General features: G+C 38.0%; 1 long non-coding RNA gene across 1 annotated transcript; it reads right to left on the reverse strand.

Moving 5' to 3' along the window:
• Positions 1-301: 301 nt before the first annotated feature.
• On the reverse strand, positions 302-6057 carry LOC146674985 (uncharacterized). Its single transcript, XR_014909767.1, has 5 exons — positions 5820-6057; positions 4228-4490; positions 3963-4134; positions 3458-3578; positions 302-3153 (listed from the first exon to the last, which is right to left on the reverse strand). It is a non-coding gene; the product is annotated as an uncharacterized LOC146674985 (long non-coding RNA).

The raw sequence follows: 6057 nt of genomic DNA on the forward strand, positions 1-6057 counted from the left end.
TAGTGTTATTTTAACACTGCACAGAGTTAAAAATTAACACTGAGTAACACTGACCAGTGTCAAAAATATTCTACACTGGTGTTAAGTGTTAAAAATTAACACCGAATAGTGTTGGTGGTACTTTACACTAGCCCTGGTGTTAAAAAATTCAACTCTGAATAGTGTTAATTTTCTAACACTAACACTAGTGTCAGTCAAATCATTAATACCACCAGATTACAATAAACTCCCATTAATCTCTGATATCTCTACTGCTACAATTAACCCCCAACATCCACCCATTACAAAGAAATACACGACATTAACGTTCCAAAATACTTTGTATTCAGATACACCACAAGTAAACAAGTCATACAAAATTACAGTATGGGACAATGTACATTTTGTCATCAGTGCCATTTGAAAATTGCCTATCATAAGGTCTATAGTACACCAGATCATCTACAGAGATCAGTGCAAAGACATCTAATCCATCCTCAATAACAAATGCATTTAAGTGATCATTGAAATATACTGTTGAGACCTTACAAGTTAGAAGATAAGTATTGAAATCGCTAACAATTATACTGACAATCTTACTGAACAAAGGCATCTCATTTTCAACACCAGAACAAACATACATCCCAACTTGATATTCTGTACCATAACTTTTGACCCAGGAAGTTGTAGAAACAATAGAAGAAACATCAAACATTTTATTCAGTGCTTCACTGCCTTTTAAGCTGCTGGCCAAGACTTCATTAATGGGGCCGAACTGTAATCTTTTAAAATAAAAATTTTCAAAATGAAAGGCTAATTGATTCTGATGTTTTTTTACTAGTGTTTTTGTGATATTTTTAAAGTTCTTTACAGATCTTTTGAAGAACTTGTGCTTTGCTTCAAATCTCATGCACCACATATGTATGAGTGGCCCAATTTTTCTAATGCAGCGTGGGTAATGGATCATTAGGTGGTGCTTTGGAATCAAATTCCGTTCTGGAAAGAGAGATTTGAAAGCCTTGTGATGATCGGCAATCAGATGTTTCAAATAGCAAGTCATGCCATGAGTTATAATGGGTGAAAAAACAATGTTCACAATTTGAACTAACAAAAGTAGCAAGTTCCAATGTCCATCATTTCTGCAAACGATATCTCCAAAAATCAATGGGCTATTCCGCAAAAGACACCATGACTGCACAGCATTAAGCCCAAGATCTTTGCTGTTGTCATCCAGTTTTAGCCCACCTGGCCTGTTCCTTCTCTGTGCATATCCGTAGTTAAAGCTTATAATTCTCTGTGACAATGAATTCAAGGATATCAAAGAGGTCTTAATCAAGTACTGAAACACAAGCTTTAACTCATACTGCACCACTCCCTCTAGTAGATCATGCATTATGTCTACAGCATAGTTGTCTGAAATATGGAACAGCCGAAGTGAATTGAGTAAACAATTTCTTTTTACACCAAATGTTGAGGCCAAAGCAGGATTTTGTTGAATGGCACCACAGTGTTTGTAATGAAGTTCTTTGGAACGCAGTGTTAAGCCTACATGATCTTCACTAAAAACTGACTGCAACTCTGTCTTATCAGTTAAACAAAATCTACAACAATAGTTTGCACTAAATGATTCAACAAAACCAAAAATGCTATGTAAAGCCAAGTTGTCACCTGTAATCTGAAAAAGCGAACCTCTCACAGGTGTGGCTGAAAAGGGCACTTGCATTCCTTCAGTCTCTAAAATCTTTAGATCATCAACAAGTGGCTTTAGGATAGGATCAAACCCATATTTTTTTAAGTCTTCTGAATGAAAAAGGGCTACAAGATGAATGTTCATCACCACAGAATTTAACTCTGGTGGCAAATTTCTCAAAACAAAATAAATACAACCAAGTTTGTGCACCCCCTTTTTTGAGCCTAAAGGATTAGCAGTTTCAAAATCATCATAGTAGAGCTGGATCTGGAGAGCATGTTCTTGTTGTGAGAATAAACTGTGATTTTTGAAGTAGGAGCCGTCATTTAAATCTCTGTACAATCCCTCCATGTTTAGTTTTTTTTTCTGGAAACTGCTACAAAGTTCACTGTTTCGAAACATAGATGAAAGGGATCCCATGATAGGAACGTACATGAATTTATCATTGACAGGAACTTGCCTGTATGTCCCTGTTGTTCTATCTTTGCGTACATCAAAACGCACACCAAGAACATGCTCTATGGGTTCAACTATTTTCCATTTTTGCTCAAAATATCTTATCCTTTTAGATTCTGTGTTAAGACATGAAAATGGATTTTCAAGCTGATCAAAGCAATCCTCAACTTTTTCTAAGGTTTCTCTTGATGTATCAGTTGACAAACAGTCGACAACGGATTGTTTTGCATGTGCATGGATGTCATTAACCAGTTCCTCCAATGAACCAACTAAACACTGTACAGTACTTTCAGGAACTCCTGATGATTGTACTTGAGCAATAACAGAGCTGCACATGTTCAGTATTTGCCTTTTTTCAACTGGAACCGGTGTAGTTATTGTCATGGGATGAGCCACATTTACAGGCTGTGAAACAGAGGTTCCATCGTTAGGTACAGGCTCAAAATTGTTGATGACCTCAGAGTGAACGCAGTCTCCATGTGCTCGGAATAAGTGCCGCTTGTAACCAGAGTACGTGTGAAAGATAAATGAACATCCAGGCTCTCCACAGGTCAAACGTAAAAACTTTCCTGGGTACAAACCATGCTGGAACTTCAAATGTCTAAATAACACTGAGCAACTTGTGTGGTGTATCTTGCAAATGTAACAGATGAACATTTCCAGTCAAAGTGCTGAATAGTGGATATCTTTAAACCGTACAGTGAAGACTTCCTCTTGTTTCATTGACCCGAGGACTGTCCTTCACGCTGCCAACATCAATGCCATACACTTGATGGTCTGGATGAATGTGTAGAAGTTGTCCAATGCCTTATCAAAGGACACGGCAAATTAAAAAATGTGCCTTGAAAAGTTTTGCCTTGTCAAAACCTGCATCTCCCATCTGTGTCACACAGGGAATGACCTTTTGATCTAGGACAATGTAGAAACTTTGGGTAGAAACTTTGGATGATGTTCTTTCTTTCTCCAACCCACAGGACGAATGGCTGAGTGGGGCCAGCCTTAAGAAAAGCCTCTGTGCTACCTCCCACCTGAGGGAGAGAAAGAAACCAAGTGATTCACATTAAACAAAATTGATAATCTGATGTTGAGGCATTGCTGTTTGAAATTATGACAATATTAAAATGTTTCACTCCGCGCGCACAATTATTTTTGTTTCAATGTGTACATTTAGTTTTAATAGAAACAATGACATGTCAGTCCTGCAACACCAAGCTTGTCTGGGACAGATACATCTGCTGCAGGTTGGATCACCTTGCCATCTTAAAATATCAGCCGTTGATAATTTGCATCTGTTCTCATCAAAAGAGAAATATACAATTCTAAAAAGCATACCTTGATGAATTTCATTAGGTGGTGAGCAGCATCTGATGTGCTAATCTTTGAAGACGTCCTTCCCTTAGATGATGGAGTGAAGTGAAGCAGCAAAAGAGGGCAGCCGCCTCGCAGTCCCAAACTACAGAATAGAAATTAAGATCATCACAATTACTGTCATTTAAAGGACCACAGCAGTCATTTTCCCACGTTATGTAATACCATGATGACATTTTAGACACCTGATAATTTTTCTAATAAGGCAGTTTTCCAGCGCCTTGGTATAAAAATTCATTTCTAGAGACTTAAAATCTTCTGGCCACCAAGTGAAGTAGATATCGAGTCATAACAATAGTAAGATTATGTAACTTTTTTTGTGTTCAAACTACATTAAATGTCATTTCAGGTTTAACATGTTTGTAAGCTTGTTTTCATACCATACAGAAATGAGTGATATATTGTGTTGTGGGAATTAAGCAAATGCTGTAAAGGCATGCAAAATCTACCATTTCCAACTTACACTTACCAGCCTCGTTAGAGTAACGCTGTGCAGAAATGAGCAGCTCATCCAATTCTGTACTCTGGGACAGATTTTTGCAATCTTTGATGATCCTTGGCTTGAAGAATGTTGGCCACTTTGCAAGGAACTTACCAGACACTTCCTCCCCAAAAAACAGCATTGTGAAGTCTTGGTCAATCTTAAACACAAAGTGTAACAACAGAAACAACACATTAACAAGAAAACAAACAAAGGAACCACAAAGCAGTCATTAAATTATTTTATGCCTTACCAAGCCAGGTGTATCCAGAAATCTTGGGAAAAGGTCCAGGACAGTAGAAGCTATGGCAGGTTCTTGAACCACTTTTTGCCTATGTTGAAATGTCACCTTCATGTTGTCTTTGACATGTTTCATGTCAGTTGAGTGCCTCTTCCTTGCATTTATCACCTGACAACGGCCTCACATTTGAACACAAGTTGCGAAGAGTCTTGGGGCTGTCTTGAAAAGCTGACTTTGATTAGTTCATCTCTTCTCGGGAACCAGCATATCACCACCTGCCAAGAGTAAAATAAGGTCCAGCATATAACACCATTTCTTTGCAAAATATCTAGCATGTCTAGTCCCTTTAGACTGAGTTAAAATAAATTTTGTTAAGAAAAACATCCTTGGTCCATTTTTTAAGTAGTACAAGCTGTGTAACATGACTGCAATACAGTATTCTCTCAACTATCACAGGGGTTAGTAGGAACCATATTTCTATTTTATTATTTTTTATATATTTTAAGCGATAAAAACCCTCCCCACAAATATTCCTGACAATGTAGCGTTTGGTTTGTTCGTTTTTAAATTTCAAATATTGTATAACAAGACAAAACTGCAAATATGAACGCATCCCCCCCTCTCCCTCTTAACTAACCGATGCCTTTAATTGAACTACCAAATTAACACAATGGTCCTCTCTTTCTGGTCAGACACTTTGCAGCACTTCTGCTGTAATTTTATTCATATTTAACAAAATAAAAATGCAGAAATAAGTGTACACATTAGTTTTTGACTCTCACTGAACTAACAAAGCCAATCCCTCCACATGTTTGTACTCTCTTGTTACCTCGGCCAGGTCCGCGGCTCTGAACCGTGGTAATGACACCTCTGGCCAATACGCTGGGTTGTCGGGCTTGTAGCTTTACTGTCAGCGAACACAGTGTACAGTCGAATCTTAACAGCTTTCTTACAACCAGGCACTCATTTTGGCGGCAGTGGTTATTATTATATTTACATGCGCTCTTCTTCCATTTCTCATCGGTAACAGCTCTTACTTTCTCCCTCTCTCGCGCTCAAACACACAACGGGAGGGGCAGTTCCACACGTTCTCCCCGCAGCACGGACTACACTACCCATGAGGGCCGGTAACACTCTGCCCTCATTGCCTTTATATTAAATCATTTTTGGCTAATGACAAAAAAAAGTCACTTTAAGGGCCAAATTGCATTATACTTCTTCACCTCACCTGACGTGGGCCGCAAGTGGCCTTTGGGCCACGAGTGGCCTCTGGGCCGCGAGTTTGAGACCACTGACCCTAAGGCTTTGGCAGTTTAATTCGAAAATAAATAAAAGGCATTTAATAAAAACTGTGAAATATATTAACATGTAATATTCATTACAGTCTGCCAATAGCCAGATTATGCTAAATGAATATTAGGAAAGAAACTGGTACTTTGCAGAGTTCTAGCTAGCAGTAGCCCAGCTTAACAAAAACAGTTAAAATTCAAATATGACACTTAAAGATGATGTATTTTGATATAAATACTATTTCTTTTACTAGTTATCATGTTACTTGTTCTAACATCAATCTAAAACTTAATATTTAACCGAATAAAACTTACCGCATCAGCAAGAAAAAATGGCGACCGAAGATTCTGGATTGCGAAGCTCCACAGGAAATGAAGGTGTGGTCTAATTTAACACCCACAGTGTTAAAATGCAGTAACGACTAAAATCTACACTTACACTTTTCAGGAATCAACTCCCGATGTGTTATTTTAACTCGATTAAGTGTTGAACTAACTCGGAACTCTGTTGAAATCTACTAACACTGAAAAATCAACACTGGCATTTTTGCTG

The sequence above is a fragment of the Rhamphochromis longiceps genome, linkage group LG3, assembly GCF_057381845.1.
Source record: "Rhamphochromis longiceps isolate RC_006_pf linkage group LG3, R_longiceps_female_GT1.1, whole genome shotgun sequence".
Classification (NCBI taxonomy): domain Eukaryota; kingdom Metazoa; phylum Chordata; class Actinopteri; order Cichliformes; family Cichlidae; genus Rhamphochromis; species Rhamphochromis longiceps.